We start from the raw sequence: 16,402 nt of genomic DNA, 5'->3' as shown, positions 1-16,402 counted from the left end.
ATGGTGATTAACATAACATAATAAAAAAAAATGTCTTCTAGCCAGTACAGAGAGCAAACTGGAAATCTGATGTCCGTTGTCCAGCCTGAAATGTGAGGTATAAAATCCCCTGTAAGGAAGAAGCATAACCTCCCCTGAGTGCTGAGTGCTGCTAGAGTTAATTCTCAAATACAAACCTCAAAACTTTAGGTGTATTTTTGCACCATGATCGTGGTAATTAAAACACTACTTTTTAGCTTTTTATTGTTCCCAGCAATATAAAAACACAGCATAACAGGTGAGGCATTTTTCTTTGACATTTCCCTTCCCTCTACTAAAGAGAAAAAAAGTGTAATTATACAAAGTATTGTTAACATTCCCTCAATCAATCTGGTAATTATACGTACAGTACCTATGTTTTACAATACCAGCACAAGAGGATGACAGGACAAGCATGAAAACTAAATACCACCTAATAAAAATAATAACAGCCTGCCTTAGAGCCTACAGTCATGCACAGCTTTACTAATGGAGCACAAATTACAATATTAATTAAAAGCTGAGAATAATGAAAAGCAACATACTGAAATAATATTAAAAATCTATACTATAAACTCACTCCATTTCCCCTTTTTAAAAGGAACTTAAAGCCATAATCAACCCCCACAACATTTTTTTTTTTTTTTTACAATATCTCTATTGATCAGTTGAGCCACTAACACACCATCTGTCAAGCATCAACATCTGCCCAGCACACAAAGAAAGCCAGAACAATGCCTACAGCCTTCAGAGGGAATATAAAACAACTCTATCTTTGCCTTTTACAGTTCAGTTTACACATTTTACTAATTATCACACTAGACATCACTGAAGAGGTGTTCCTTGTAAAGGCAAATGAATAAGGAAATTTAGAAATATAAGTGAGAAAATAAATTTAGGGGTCAAATGAGTGAACAAATGTAGAATTTCTTTCATATGTAACATATAGTATGCTGCCTAATTAGTTTGAACACATATTTAATGGTAAAATAATGAAAAAGATTTAAAGGTACTGGATATTTAATACATTCATAATGATAAAGGTAGAAGTCTATCCATTTCCAGGCATTTTAAGCATTAACTTAGAAGAACCATGTAACTTAATGCCCCCATCTATTTCTTGGTACTTAAAAATCTATTAAAAAATTTATACTAACACAAACATATGAAGGAATAGAAAGCATATTTTTATTTTTGGTAGTGTCTGCGGCATTCAGACATCTTCAAAGCAAAACTCATGTACACAAGTATTTATTCTATAGTATTTAAATGTTTTACAAAAGGAAATCATTCTTATATACATACATTTTAAAGTAATTCAACAAACATAAACCCTGTTCCATCTTTAAATTCACAGACAATGTTTTTAATCTTGGAAAGTCTGGTTTTCTCAGCTGGTGAAGCTGTCAGAATAAATAGAAGGCAGCATCTGGAAAGATGACAAACACATGGGTCAACGTCAACTACAAGCCAATCCCTGTCAAGAGCGGAGCCAAATTCCTGCATTTCAATTTCAGTGATGCTCTCCAACACAAATACCACCATGCCACTTCAAATCAAAATTGTTTCCTTTAAAAAAGAGCTTTTTACAAAACTGATAGAGTATAACAGATTAAACAACTCTTTCAGCAATTTCCTCAGCTACTACAAAGCGAGGCATCAATGTATAATTATAATAAAGGGAACATTTAACAATTAATTGAGCCAGAAAAAGCTAAACCTCCAGAGCTTAGGAGTTCAAACACTTGCTCACCAAGCATAAGGGCCAAGGATTTTAACATAACTGCAGGAAATCTCAGTCCAATTACACTCTAGGTAAATATAAATCTTGTTCCACTGTGACTGGGACCCTATTCGTCACAGTCCATCAGGCTGATTTTAGTATCCAGCTTGGAGATTCAAACAAAAGAACCCCCACCCCCTCTGTTGTCTCTCCCCCACGCTGTGGTGTTAATTCAGTTCTTCCAGGTTCCGTGCTGGACAAAGAAGATCTCTGGAAGGCTGCTGGCTTGCTTTTATAACCAACCAACAAATAAGACTCCCAAAACATATCACACAACTGTGAGGTGATGAAGTCTCTGAAAATATTAATGATTTGTGCCAGTTTATAATGGTGACATAATTAACTGTTTTTTCCTCAGTTTCTATGTAGAGGAGATGTACATACACTCAAAAAGAAAACAGAAATAAACATACAGGGCTTCAGAGTGGCATCATTTGGGATGGCAACTACTTCACAGGGAAATCTTCCCCACTGGCAAACTTCTTTTTTTTTTTTAAGTAATCTTCTATACCCCATGTGGGGCTCGAACTTATGACCTCAAGATCAAGAGTTGCATGCTCTATCAACTGAGCCAGTCAGGCGTCCCATCCACTAGCAAACTTCTTGAGAAGAATTTATACTGAATTAATGGGGGAGGGTGGGATGGGGAGCCCCACGACTTTATTCATAAGGCATCTTTCTATGCCTCATAGCGTTTGATGGGAAGCAGGAAAAATTACAACTTAATGCCAACAAATTTCAACAATACAAACAAGTAAAAATTTTTTTTTTTAAAGATTTTATTTTTATTATTTATTTGACAGAGAGACACAGCGAGAGATAGAACACAAGCAGGGGGAGTGGGAGAGGGAGAAGCAGGCTCGATCCCAGGACCCCAGGATCATGACCTGAGCCGAAGGCAGTCGCTTAACCGACTGAGCCACCCAGGCGCCCGTAAAAATTATTTTTATTTTATTTTTTTTTTTTTTTTAAGATTTTATTTATTTGACAGAGAGAGACACAGCGAGAGAGGGAACACAAGCAGGGGGAGTGGGAGAGGGAGGAGCAGGCTTCCTGCCGAGCAGGGAGCCCGATGCGGGGCTCGATCCTAGGACCCTGGGATCATGACCTGAGCCGAAGGCAGACGCTTAACGACTGAACCACCCAGGCGCCCCAAAAATTATTTTTAATTTAACTGGATAAATAAAGCAAATTACATTTTTAAAGGTAGCACAAAGCACTTAGTAAAGTAGTGAAAGAATTATTATTATTTTTTTTAATTTGACAGAGAGAGAGAGAGAGAGAGAGAGAGAGAGAGCACAAGCAGGGGGAGCAGCAGGTAGAGGGAGAGGGAGAAGCAGGCTCCCCACCGAGCAGGGAGCCTGACCTGGGGCTTGATTCCAGGACCCCGGGATCATGACCTGAGCCGAAGGCAGACACTTAACTGACTGAGCCACCCGGGTGCCCCAGCAGTGAAAGGATTTTAAGGATTATTAGAACAGACAAAATTGGAGGTTGAGGCAGGCAACTCACAGAGCACAGATTGGCACCACGGCCTACAGGTCAAATCTGAACCACTGCCTGTTTTTGTAAGACCCACAAGTAAGGAATGGTTTTTACATATTTTAAGGGGGGGGATATTTCTTGACATGTGAAAGTAATACGAAATTCAAACGTCAGTGTCCACAGATAAAGTTTTATATCTTGTCTACTACTGCTCTCATGACACAAGGGCAAAACTGAGCTGGTGCAACACAGACTCAATCGCCTACAGCAAAGCTGCAAATATTTACTATCTGGCCCTTTACAGAAAAAGTTTATTGAACACTGTTCTAGAATTGCTCACTAAATAAGTAAAGCAGCTCAAAGGATAATGTAAATTTTATACCATGGAAGACGACAATGTAAAAGGGCTTTCATTTGAAACTGTCACATTTGCTCAGGAACATTGTTTATAAAATGCTCAAGAATTTTTCTAGAGGGCGCCTGGGTGGCTCAGTTGGTTGAGCGACTGCCTTCGGCTCAGGTCATGATCCTGGAGTCCCAGGATCGAGTCTCGCATCGGGCTCCCTGCTCAGCGGGGAGTCTGCTTCTCCCTCTGACCCTCCCCCCTCTCATGTGCTCTCTGTCACTCCCTCTCTCAAATAAATAAATAAAATCTTAAAAAAAAAAAAAAAGAGGGGCGCCTGGGTGGCTCAGTCGGTTAAGCGACTGCCTTCGGCTCAGGTCATGATCCTGGAGTCCCAGGATCGAGTCCCGCATCGGGCTCCCTGCTCAGCGGGGAGTCTGCTTCTCCCTCTCCTGCTCCCCCCTCTTGTGCTCTTTCTCTCTTTCACTCTCTCTCTCAAATAAATAAAATCTTTAAAAAAAAAAAAAAAAAAGAATTTTTCTAGAGGTTAGTATCAAGTACACTAGCCTAAAACATACAAAATAAACCTTTTAGCCAACGTCTTTATAAGGACAGTAGAGTGCCTCTAATATCATGACTCCACGTTCCTCAAATCATTTGTGAATCTAGAGATGGCAAAAGTTCCCTCCCATGATCGCCCCCAAGAAAAACACTGTCAACTGATCAGAGCACTCCTTCCAAATGTACTACATTCAGCCTCAATCACCTGGAAAAGGAGATGAAATCTGTTTGCCATCTAATTTAGACGATCTATTTTTCTCATCTGGTTTGGTCTTCTTTACTGTTCATTCTTCCGTTATCATTGCTCTTGTACCATCTTGTGTTAAAACCATGTTCAGAACTTGAGAGGATAACCGTGAAATGAAAGTACAACAGGTAAGCTTGCTCTCTGTTATCTGAGAACCGGCCATTAACAAGCCAAGCTATATACCATCAATTTATATATATTTTTAAGATTTTATTTATTTATTTGTCAGACAGAGCATGCACACAAGCAGGGGTGTGGCAGGCAGAGGGAGGAGCACGGAGGCAGACGCGGGACTCAATCCCAGGACTCTGGGATCATGACCTGAGCAGAAGGCAGCTGCTTATCGGACTGAGCCACTCAGGCACCCCTACATAGCATCAATTTTAAAAAATAAATAAATTAATTAGTGGGCTTCTAAGTCTTTTTATCAACATGTTGAGTACAAAGGGCTCTTGATAAACCCTGCACCCCACATTTTTTTTTAACTTCATATAATGTTTTAATAAATTAGCTAGACAGATGCAGGCTCTACTGTGACCAAAAAAAAAAGAGAGAGAGAGAAAGAGAGACAGCTTTCTATGTTCAACATGATATACTCCAGAAAGGGTCTCAAGAAGTAATAACTAAACTTGGTGACCAATACGACCAAAACAAAAGCTCTCTATCAACTATGCCAAACTCAAACCATAGCTAGAGATAAGTTCAATTCAGATTCAGACACATAAATACACATAACCAGGAATGTACCATGAATGACCCACCAGAATGAGATCCTGAACAGCCAGAGCCTATGACCAACAGGAGCCACATTAACACTGGCAGAGGTATTTGAGAGCAATGTCTGCTCTCAAAAACTTTAGCCAGGAATTCCATGGGTTTTCCACTTTATTGAGATATTTTTTGAGTATTTGCGCTGGCAAAGCAGCTTCCTAAGAAAAATTTTGTATGAGCCTCCTCCTGTGTCACTGAATAACTTCATAATAGGTCACTAGTCAGGCAACACAGTGAAAGCTAGTGAGCATTCCACCAAACATTTTAAATATCTAAAGGATTATATAGGGCTAAGAAAATGAAAGAACACAAAATCCTAACAGGGTCAAAGATTTTCATCTTTGGAATCACATGCATCTTAGGCTCTCCATCATATTCAACAGTCTTCAGAGGCAAAATTGAAATGAATGTTTTAAAAAGGTGGGGGGAGGGGAGCAGGCAGTCAAGCTTAAGTGAGTTGCAGACTCTTGTGGCTAGCCAAAGAATAGATACCGCAAGGTGAGAAGCCATCTCCTTTTGGAGTTCTGAAGACACTTAGTGACTATAAATTTCTTCCTTTAGTAGGTGTACATATCTGGAAAAATTGAAAGATTGAAAAACCTGTGATTAAAAATGAAGCAACCCAAATTAACTGGGGTGGGAATTACCTCCTTAAATTGATATGCACCCTTTATCCCTGCAAAGATTTAGAATTAAGAAAGATTTAAGAGAATCAATACTATATTAACATTTTCTGGGTTAATAAAGAAAATAAGAATATATGTGATATTTTTATTCTCTTTATAGTTAGAATTTGGCTTATTAACAACAGACCTGTAATTGCAATTTTGAAAAGTTAACACTTACCTAGGACTTTATTATCGGCCTGGCCCTTTCTAAAGAAGCCCTGCGTGTCTGTGTTCACTCACTTAATCCCCATCAGAGCTCTTAGGGTGGGAACCCTAGATCCCCATTTTGCCAATAAAGGAACAAAAGCACAGAGGTTTGTTCCTTGTCATCTCCAACCATCCTCAGTGGCTGAACTAGCTGGACTGCGCTGGACTGTCTTTTTGTGTGAAATGGATTCAAACATGCAGTCAGGATCGAAACCTAAATGAACTTATGCCCAGCACTGAAATATCTAAGACACCTTTTTAGGTTCACTTCATTTATAGGTCTAATTCACTTCACTTATAAGAAGAATTAAGTACTTAAGAAGGTTTATGTTAATAGATCCCTTAACAATAGAAATCAAATATTAAATTATTTAACAAACAAGTCTAAATGCTGAAGATATTAACTACTTTATCAAAAAGACCAATTATAATTCAAAAAAGCCTCAAAAGTGATTTTTAAAATTTATTTAACTTACAAAAGGGTTAAGGTAAGTAAACTGAACTTTTTTAAGGTAGAACTGTCCTTTAATTTATAACTTTAACAAACTGAATACTGAAGTCAACTTTTTTGTATGCATATTTGTATGTGTGCACGCACGCACACGCAGTCTTTTCTACACATAAATATCAGCCTTAAAAGACCCTTCCCAAGAAAGTTCTTAGATTAACTGCTCTGTACATGTGTTTACTGCCCAACTCCTATAGGAGACAATGCTGTTCAAGAGAGTCTGCCCAGGAAACACAGGGTGAACCCTCAAGTGTAGTCACTACCCCTGCCTATGCCTGTAAGTATTTGGGGAACGAATGATGAAGTGCCTAGAATGTGGGATCCAGAAAACAGAGATGAACAGATTGCCAGAAAGCTACCTTCCTAAATTTGATGATTCATTGCTCGTAAAAATGGCTTCAAAGAATTACCATTTAACATGTTCTTGCCATTATCAAGGGTGATTTTTAAATGGCCACATATGAAATATTCCTGTTTCTTTTGGAGTACAGTTTTACAAAACATTCCAATTCAGTGTTTCTCATGTAGATAATAACTTCTACTATAATATTATGTATTATGTTGCAGTTCTGCAGAAAATGCTCCTAAAAATAAAAGGGCTTATATAAAATACAGGGAAAGGGGCAGATTCCTCAAAAACTATGCAGCTCAGAAATCAGATTACTACATTTCCTCCAATCAATAATTATACCTCAAGAAAGAAGACATCCCAGGGCACCTGGGTGGCTCAGTTGGTTAAGCGACTGCCTTCGGCTCAGGTCATGATCCTGGAGTCCCGGGATCGAGTCCCACATCAGGCTCCCTGCTCAGCAGGGGGTCTGCTTCTCCCTCTGCCCTCTTCCCTCTCATGCTCTCTGTCTCTCATTCTCTCTCTCAAATAAATAAATAAAATCTTTAAAAAAAAAAAAAGAAAGAAAGAAAGAAGACATCCCAGACAGGCACCCCAGAGTGGCTGAAGGCTGCTGTAGGAAATATTTAAAATACATAAAGGGGCACCTGGGTAGCTCAGTTAAGCATCGACTCTTGGTTTCAGCTCAGGTCATAATCCGAGGGTTGTGAGATGGAGCCCCACACTGGGCTCCACACTGGGCTCCAGAGCCTGCTTAAGATTCTCTCTCTCCCTCTCCCTCTGCCCCAACCCTCTTCCTCTCTTAAAAACAAAAACAACATGGGGCGCCTGGGTGGCTCAGTTGGTTAAGCGACTGCCTTCGGCTCAGGTCATGATCCTGGAGTCCCGGGATCAAGTCCCATATCGGGCTCCCTGCTCGGCAGGGAGTCTGCTTCTCCCTCTGACCCTCCTCCCTCTCATGCTCTCTGTCTCTCATTCTCTCTCTCTCAAATAAATAAATAAAATCTTAAAAAAAAAAAAAAAAACAAAAAAACAAAAAACAGATTCTGGCTTGAAGGCACCAAAACAATACAGATTAACATGAGGCTTTTGTGAAGGTGAGCACAGCAGACAAGGCAACCTGCCAGGGTCAGAGCGGGTAAGGTGGGGTGCACCTCCCCGGGGAGAGATCCCTAGGGTGCAGGTGCTCATTATTTCACTTCATTTTAAATAGAGATGAAAGGGCTCATACCAGTGCAACAGTCTAATTAAAGTTTAAATTCTCACCTACTTTCTCCTTTTCTGCTAAAATATAATCCTACATTATACTGTGTAATTAATTACATGTTATAATCTATGCCCTTCTAATCACACTCCTCTTGCCTAGAAATAGTTGCATATGAGCCAGCCATCAACATCATTCCTCTATTTACTTATCACATACACAGCAAAACCCACTATATAAATATCCATATGTTGTTACAAGTTCTCACTGAAGCGAGTGCTACAGTGAGAGTCTCCTGATGAAGTGGCACATTGAAGAGGTGCCCTTTTTCTGGCTGCCTCTCATCTATTTCCCCTACCGAAAAGCTCCCTCATTTCACTGTGGGGAATTACTTTAAGCCCTACGATGTGCAGTTTTAGGGGGAGCAACAAATCGAGGTTTCTGTCTTTTTTTATCCAAGACACAGACATGCAATTCAAGCTTGACCGACTGAATTTACTCTTCTGGGAATGTGCCTCCAACTGAGTGACAGCAAGAAAAGGAAAATGCTTAAGGGCACGGATTCCAGTGGTGGCACCCAGGAAGAATGATCAGGAGTTCCCACTGACCAAAAATAAGAACTGCCCTCCTTCCAGGGAGGCTTCCACCCAATCTGTGAGTTACCCTACCAACTAATTATGTGTGTGTGTGTGTGTGTGTGTCTTTGATGTGACCAATGTTCTCCAGCTTTGCCTTCAAAAAAAATTTAATAAAGACAATATGCTCACTTATATTAAATCACAAGAACTATGTATTTCTCCTTCAGTTGCTGAGTTAAAGGTTCAAACTGAGTAATCAACATTAGCCTAAATATTCTGGAACAACTTACCTCTCCTGGCTCAGCTTACTTCCCATAATTGTTATGCATTTACCTTTTTAACAATCATTCTGTGTGTGTGTGTGTGTGTGTGTGTATGACAGAATATTTCCAAAAGCAGGCAAGATGTTAACTAATTTAGGCGCAGGGGGGAAAAAAAAAACAAAGAAAAATAGCAACTAATGCTATCATTTGCATTTTCCAAGAAATAGGCCTCTTTCCAAAGGTGTGTTTTGGGCATTATCTCAGTATTTTATGCAAACGCCCATCCATTCTTGGCTTTAACAGTTCTGTCACAGTCCCATGCCATCTTACAAACTAGCTGTGTGACACTGGCTTCTGTGTCTTCCTCTCCTTATTGTGTAACAAGGAAACTGACTTTTTAAAGGACTAGCAACAACGCATGTAAAGTAAGCCCAGTACTGGAAACAGCAGATGCTTTAAACGTGGTGGTTAGTTATTATCCATGCTTACAGCTTCCTCACTCCCTCATGTGTCTCCTTCCACCCACGTTCACAGTTCCCTCTGCAATCAAGCACTTTACAAGATCCAAATCACTCCCAACTGACTAGTCGACTGCTCTGTTCCTCCTGAACCTTAGGTGCTTTATTTCACATCAAAATCTCAAGCCATGAAAGTGTATCTTCCTTCCCCACCTTTCTCTTTTTTTTGGTTTCTGGAGCTGCCTAAATTCTAGTCTGCCATAAATGAGTGACAGGTGTGCTGGAATGCTGGCCTCTCAGTCCTCAAGGCAATGCGCTCATTTTCTATTTGTACGTTAACTCTAGACCAGGAAGCACTGGTCTAGATCAATGATTCTCAAACTTTAATGTGTATTTAAATCACCTGGGAATCTTATGAAAACAAAAACTCTGATTCAGCATATCTGATGTGGAACCTGAGATTTTGCATTTCTAACCAACTCTCATGGGATGCCAATCTCTGGCCAACACTTGGAGCACCAAGTATCTAGAGCACATGTTTCACTATACTTAATGACCCTTCCCTTATGAAATCAAAAAAGATACAATTAATTAGTCTCAAAATTTCCTTCACTCGTCATTTTTTTGTTACAGTAACTTTAGAACAGTTTCTTTTGTTCCTTCTACCCTTATAAAGTAATAACTCTTACTGTGCTAAAAAATTCTTTCACATACACAGAAGTTGCTAACATCCTAATATGCCCTAAAGGGCAATCACTTCTTGGGGCTCAGAAAAAGATTAAATAAAAATTCAACAGAAACAAGAAAAAGATGGGACACCTGGGTAGCTCAGTTAAGCGGTCTGCCTTCGGCTCAGGTCATGATCCCAGGGGCCTAGGATCAAGTCTCACATTGGGCTCCTTGCTCAGCGGGGAGCCTGCTTCTCCCTCTGCCTGCCACTCCCCCTGCTTATGCGCTCGCTCACTCTTTCTCTGACAAATAAATAAAATCTTAAGAAAAAAAAAAAACAGGAAAAAAATTAATGTATCTACAACTAAAAGCACACTAGAATGTGATTAGAAACAAGAAATAAATTTTCACAACTGTTCTAAGGACACGTAACTAAGAAAGCTGACGTGCTCACTCAAACCTGAGTCTACCTAGCAACAAAGCTCTTCCCACCTCTCATGGACTGAACTGTATCCCCCAAAATTCAGATGTGACGTCCTAACCCCAATACCTCAGAATGTGACCTTACAAGAAGAAAAAAGGATCACTGGAGACGTGAGAGTTACAATGAGGTGGACTCTCATGCCATAGGTAGCAGGGTGATGGCCCTAATCCACCATGATCGGTATCCTTATGCAAAGGAGAAATTTGGGCAGACACAGAGACAGGCACAAATGGAGACTGCATTTGAAGACTGCAGATATGCTAGCATAAGTCAAGGAAATACCAGAAGCTCAGAGAGACCTGAAGAAACATCTTTCCTCTTGCCTTCAGAAGGACCATGACCCTGTTGACTCCTTCCTCTTGAAGCTCTAGCCTCAAAACTATGAGACAATATATTTCTGTTGTGGTACATTTTTATGGCAGCCCTAGCAAAGGCATACACTGCCTCACTGCGCTTCCTCCTCCCAAATAAAAGGTCTAAGATGATTATGCAGACATGCAATCAGAGCAGAGTCTAGAATGCCAATAAAGATCTTGGGCTTGATCTTACTGCCAACAAAGGATCCACTGAAAGGCATTAAGCAGGTTAATATCAGGTTCATTGAGTGCAAACAAACTTGTAACATGTCAAACCATTCAAGCTGGGCCTAAACATTCTTTTATCCAGAATTTATGTTTCTTATTACACAAAACATATTCTTGCAATCATCAGAAAAACTTGGTGCCTCAACCCAAAATAAGAATGCCACAAGACACCTTCATTTGTGTGTCACATCTACCTAAAACTCTTCTACAAGTACAAGAGACATAGATAAAAAGTTACAGATCAAATGCAGTTTTATTTTCTACAAAAATTCATGTACTGGAACACCAAGTGGCAGAATTTTATTTTGCTTTATTTTCGCTTTTATTTCATGTTTGTCTTAGTGACTGCCATAGATAAGCTTTCAATTATTCGGAGAATCAAGATTTTGAAACCAAAGTCAGGTTCTTACCAGGTCTGAGCACAACCCTCAATGAACAATCAGTAACTAAATGTTAAGACATGCCATTTGCTAAAACAATGGGGCCTCTCTGCCCTCTTTAACTAGGAACTTGAATCAAAGGGAAATTATCCACTGGGAAAATAGCTTCATGTTTTGACTTTTTAAGTAAATTTTTCATTGAGGTATAACACATACACAAAAAGTGCAAAGCATGATAAAGTCCCACAGTGCAAATAAACCCGTAACTGGCAGTGCCACCATGAAAGGGAACATGACCGGGCCCTGAAGGTGCTCTTCATGCCTTGTTCCAGACACTAGGGCCCGTCAGCCTAACTACCACCTGACTTCAAAACACCAAAGACTGGCCTGGAATCATACAGTATTAGACTTTTTTGTGTCTACTCAACATTATGCTTGATTAACAGTCTACTTGTAACTTCAGTAGTTGTTTAAAAATATGTACATTCCATTCTCATTAAACCAGATTCCCAGGTTTTATTTTGTTTAGTTTGGATTTTTTTCCAGCTTAAATTCCACTTGCATCAAAGGAAATTAACACCTCAATGTTCAATGTATACTCAGTTCTAGTTTCTAGGCCTTTTTTTCAGATCAAGTCCCCAATTCCTAATAAAGGGGGAAATTCTGCAAGTAAAAGGAGGAAATGTTTTATTTCACCTAAGATTTCATAAACCACAAACTTAAAATTCTTTGTCTACTATATAAAATTTATCTTCATGAAAAATAACAAACTTTTTCGTAAAGGTAGAAGGAACACAGATGTAACAAACTTGAAAATCCTGAATCTTGATTTTTTTCCCCCCCTTCTCATGTATGATGAAGATTTCTGTTCTTCTAGGAATATATCTAGGGTAAATGGGAAAGTCAAACAGATGTAGCAGTGGATATGACAAAATACAAGAAATACAGAACCAACTTAACAGGCACTTTTTTAAAGAACATGTTTCCTTATCAAAATAGCAAGCAAACTGACATGCCATAATGAAAAGTTATCTCTCAATAATTTGAATTTAATTTTTTTACTGTTTTACCTGATCAGGAATAAAAAAAAAACCATAGTATCTAACTGAAAATAGTGAATACACTATTAGTAAGAATGTAAATGGGTACAGCTACTCACTACGGAAAATGGTTTTGAGGTTCCTCAAAAAACTAAAAACAGAACCACCATACAATCCAGCAATTCCACTTCTGGGTATTTAGCTGAAGGAATGACTATCTAGAAGAGATATCCACACCCTTATGTTCACTGCAGTATTATTCACATCCTAAGATGAATAGATACAGAAAACATGGTATATAGATACATATTATCCGGCCATAAAAAAGGGGCGGGGGAGAGGGGGATCCTGACAACTGGATGAACCCTGAAGGCATCACGCTAAGTCAAACAGACAAAAAAAGACAAATACTGCACAGTGTCACTTATATGACACCTAACTCACTGAAACAGAGAACAGATTAGTGGTTGGCACGGGGAGGGGGTGGGTGGTGGGGGGGAATGGAGGGCATGGGTGGAGGTGGTCAAAGGATACAAACCTCCAGTTATAAGATGAAAAAGTTCTGGGGATATTAAGTACAGCACGGTGACTACAGTTAACAATACTGCATTGTATGTCTGAAAGTTGTTAAGAGAGTAAATTCTAAAAGTTCTACACACACACACACACACACACAGACACACACACTAGTACCTATGGGTGGTGATGGATGTGTTAACTAGCCTTATTTGTTGCGGTAATCATTTTGCAATATATACATATTTAAAATCACTACATTGTACATCTTGAAAAACATTAGATGTCAATTATATCTCAGTAAAGCTGGGGGGGTGGTGGGAGAGGGAGAAAATAGTGGAAAGAAATTAGTATGTCAGGCGCCTGGGTGGCTCAGTCGTTAAGGGTCTGCCTTCGGCTCAGGTCATGATCCCAGAGTCCTGGGATCGAGCCCCACATCGGGCTCCCTGCTCTGCGGGAATCCTGCTTCTCCCTCTCCTACTCCCCCTGCTTGTGTTCCTGCTCTCGCTGTGTCTCTCTCTGTCAAAAAAATAAATAAAATCTTAAAAAAAAAAAAGAAATTAATATGCCACCCACAGCAAACTTTAGAAATCAATATCCTATGCTAAAGAAGCCCATAAGGGAAATCTGGCTGCACACAGCTGTGTAATAAATCAATTTGTTACCGTGACAGTCATCTCAAAAGTAGAGTAACAGTTGAGAGATAACAAAGAAGTTAGATTAGACATGGGGGCATATATAATAGAGCCCCACAAGGTTTTTGTTTTGATTTTTATAACAAGTCTGTTAAATCATTCATTGGCAAATAAATGATTCAAGATAGACTTCCATATTCTAACTTATTCCATTATTCATCCATCCATTCCATTATTCTAACTTTGACATCATTAATCAGTCAATAAATGTTTGAAAAGTTTTCAAAAATTTATTTATTCAACAAATATTTAAAAATACACACTACATGTACATTACTGTCATAGGTGCCAGGAATTCAATGATAAGCAAAAAACAGACTTTCTGCCTTTATGGAGGAGAGAGACAGATATTAATCCTGAAATGAGAAATTAAAAGAAAATTATTAGTTGTAAGTTCTACAAGAAAAGATACGTAATGCTACGACAGTGTTTATTAAGGAAATCTGTGTAACCTGGGAGAGGAAAGGCAGTAACACTGAAAGGGGAGGACTGAAAAAAGGACAGGAATTAAGTAAGTCTGTCTGTGTGTATATGGGGGAGGGGTTCACTAGCCTGAGGCAACAGCAAGTTGCAAGTGCAAATGGCCTGAGGCAGGAGCTAACAGGGGCAAAAAGTAACTGCAAGTCCATCATGCTGAGCTCCTGAGGACAAAATAAAAAATAACTCCAGAGATGAGGAGCAGGGGCAAAAAAGACCTAGTTGTGACCATGCACGAGAGTAAACTTTAGCTAGTGACAAATTGTAAATAATATCCATTTTCTCAATAAAATCTCATTCTTCTCAGACCAAATAATCTGAAGAACACTGAGAGGTCAAGGTCAGTCCCCTTACCAAAGAGTCACACATCCATTGGACCTGGCAATGTGCAAACCCCAGGCCACAACACTGTCACCCACCAGAGTACAAGGGGCACCTCACACAAAGTGGTTATGCTCTGAGTGTCACAGAAAACTTTCACATCACTTTTGGTTTTCATAGATTCTTTACAACATATTTAGCTTCAGGAGAGAGCATATCTTTTTCATATTTCACAAAGGTCCTCAGATTTACGAAACAATGCCTGCCTTCATAAATTACTCAGTTCGACTCCAAAACACTTCAAGAACTCACTGTAAGTAAGCCCCGAGTGACGCCCCTTCACATAGTCTTCCACACATCAAGCAGAGGAAGGGCTTCTACTATCCACTAGAAGGTGCAAGATCAATGTGCAATGGCTCCCAAACCCGTTCCCTCAAAACTGGTTTCTCTTAGGGAGATAACCAGCAGAAACAGGGCACCACAATCCCATAAATGGGGAAAAGAGCAGATTTGGTGGGTTTTTTTTTTTTAACGTTATAAAGGTTACCTGAAGAGCAGCACTTCTCAGGGTCATTAACTATGAATCTCTTATGACAGGGACAGTATGTACAGCACTTCCCACACGTGTTTGACTACAAATATTTGAGGAAAGTATCGCCACTGACACAGGAGTAACATTCCCTTGAGAAGGGCGGGCATTCGGTACTGCACAAGGCAGTAGGCCTTTTGACAATGATCCAGACGATCACATTACCACACTGAATTGTTATGTATCATGAGAAAAGGATAACAAGTAAGATCTTTCCTTATTTTTAAGTTATGATACTATATAATCTCTATCTAAAGAAGTTAACACATTCTGTTCCTTTCCCACGATTTAGAACTGAATAGGTCGATAGCATGTAATGTGTGGTAACTCTGTAATGAGATATTCTTCAGTGGCTCAGATACTCTTACTGTCCAATATCTAAGTCTTTTAAATCTTAGACACTGACGATATTGTGACCCACACATTACTAGATCTCTACCGCAGAGCTCTAACTTGCCTAAAACCTAACGCTATACTTTTATGTCAGGTATCTCCTCAGTTAATCATCAATAAAGTGTAGCTGTGACTACAAGTTTATCTATGTAAGTCCTAATACTGTTTATCTTTTGAAATTCAAAACAAATTCCTATACAGGGGTAAAAAAACTCTGGTACTTTACACAAAGTTCAGAAAAGTTACAGTACTCCTCAGTAAAACAATTGTACAGGTTAACGATATAATGTAATTTCTCTAACCTCCCTTTCCTGGAAGAACACCAAACTGGGAGGCTTTTAATCTCTTAATTACACCTCATGAAATTCATGTCACTTCTCAGCATTATAAGTAATTCAAACAAAACTACTTTAGCTAGTTTTACTGACTTCCTTAAGAAAAATACCTTAACACACACAACACATGACATGAAAAAAGAAAAGTTCTGTGGGGTGCCTGGGTGGCTCAGTTGGTTGAACCTCTGACTTGTGATTTCAGTTGGGGTCACGATCTCACAGGTCGTGGGATACAGCCCAACTCCAGCTCAGTGGGGAGTCTGCTTGGGATTCTCTCTCTCCCTCTCTCTGCCCCTCCCCCGACTAGTGTGCATACATTCTCTCCCTCCCTCTCCCTCTCTCTCAAATAAATAAATAAATCTTCAAGGGGGGGGCAGTTTTGCGGGTGCCCGGTAGGGTCTCAATCGCTGGTTTCCCTGCATCTCATCTGAAGGCTGGGTCTGTCTCTCTCTGAACAATGCTATAAACCTCAAAAC

The 16,402-nt window shown here is 39.5% G+C and overlaps 1 protein-coding gene across 3 annotated transcripts in view; it reads right to left on the bottom strand.

Moving 5' to 3' along the window:
• Window positions 1-16,402, bottom strand: part of RERE (arginine-glutamic acid dipeptide repeats) — a 290,457-nt gene that overhangs the window by 246,672 nt on the left and 27,383 nt on the right. The window lies entirely within an intron of this gene.

The sequence above is a fragment of the Mirounga leonina genome, unplaced genomic scaffold (genome assembly GCF_011800145.1).
Source record: "Mirounga leonina isolate KUSES-001 unplaced genomic scaffold, KU_Mleo_1.0 Mir_173, whole genome shotgun sequence".
NCBI classification, from domain to species: domain Eukaryota; kingdom Metazoa; phylum Chordata; class Mammalia; order Carnivora; family Phocidae; genus Mirounga; species Mirounga leonina.
Note: the sequence above shows the minus strand (reverse complement) of the source record. Positions and strands in the feature narration are given on the sequence as shown.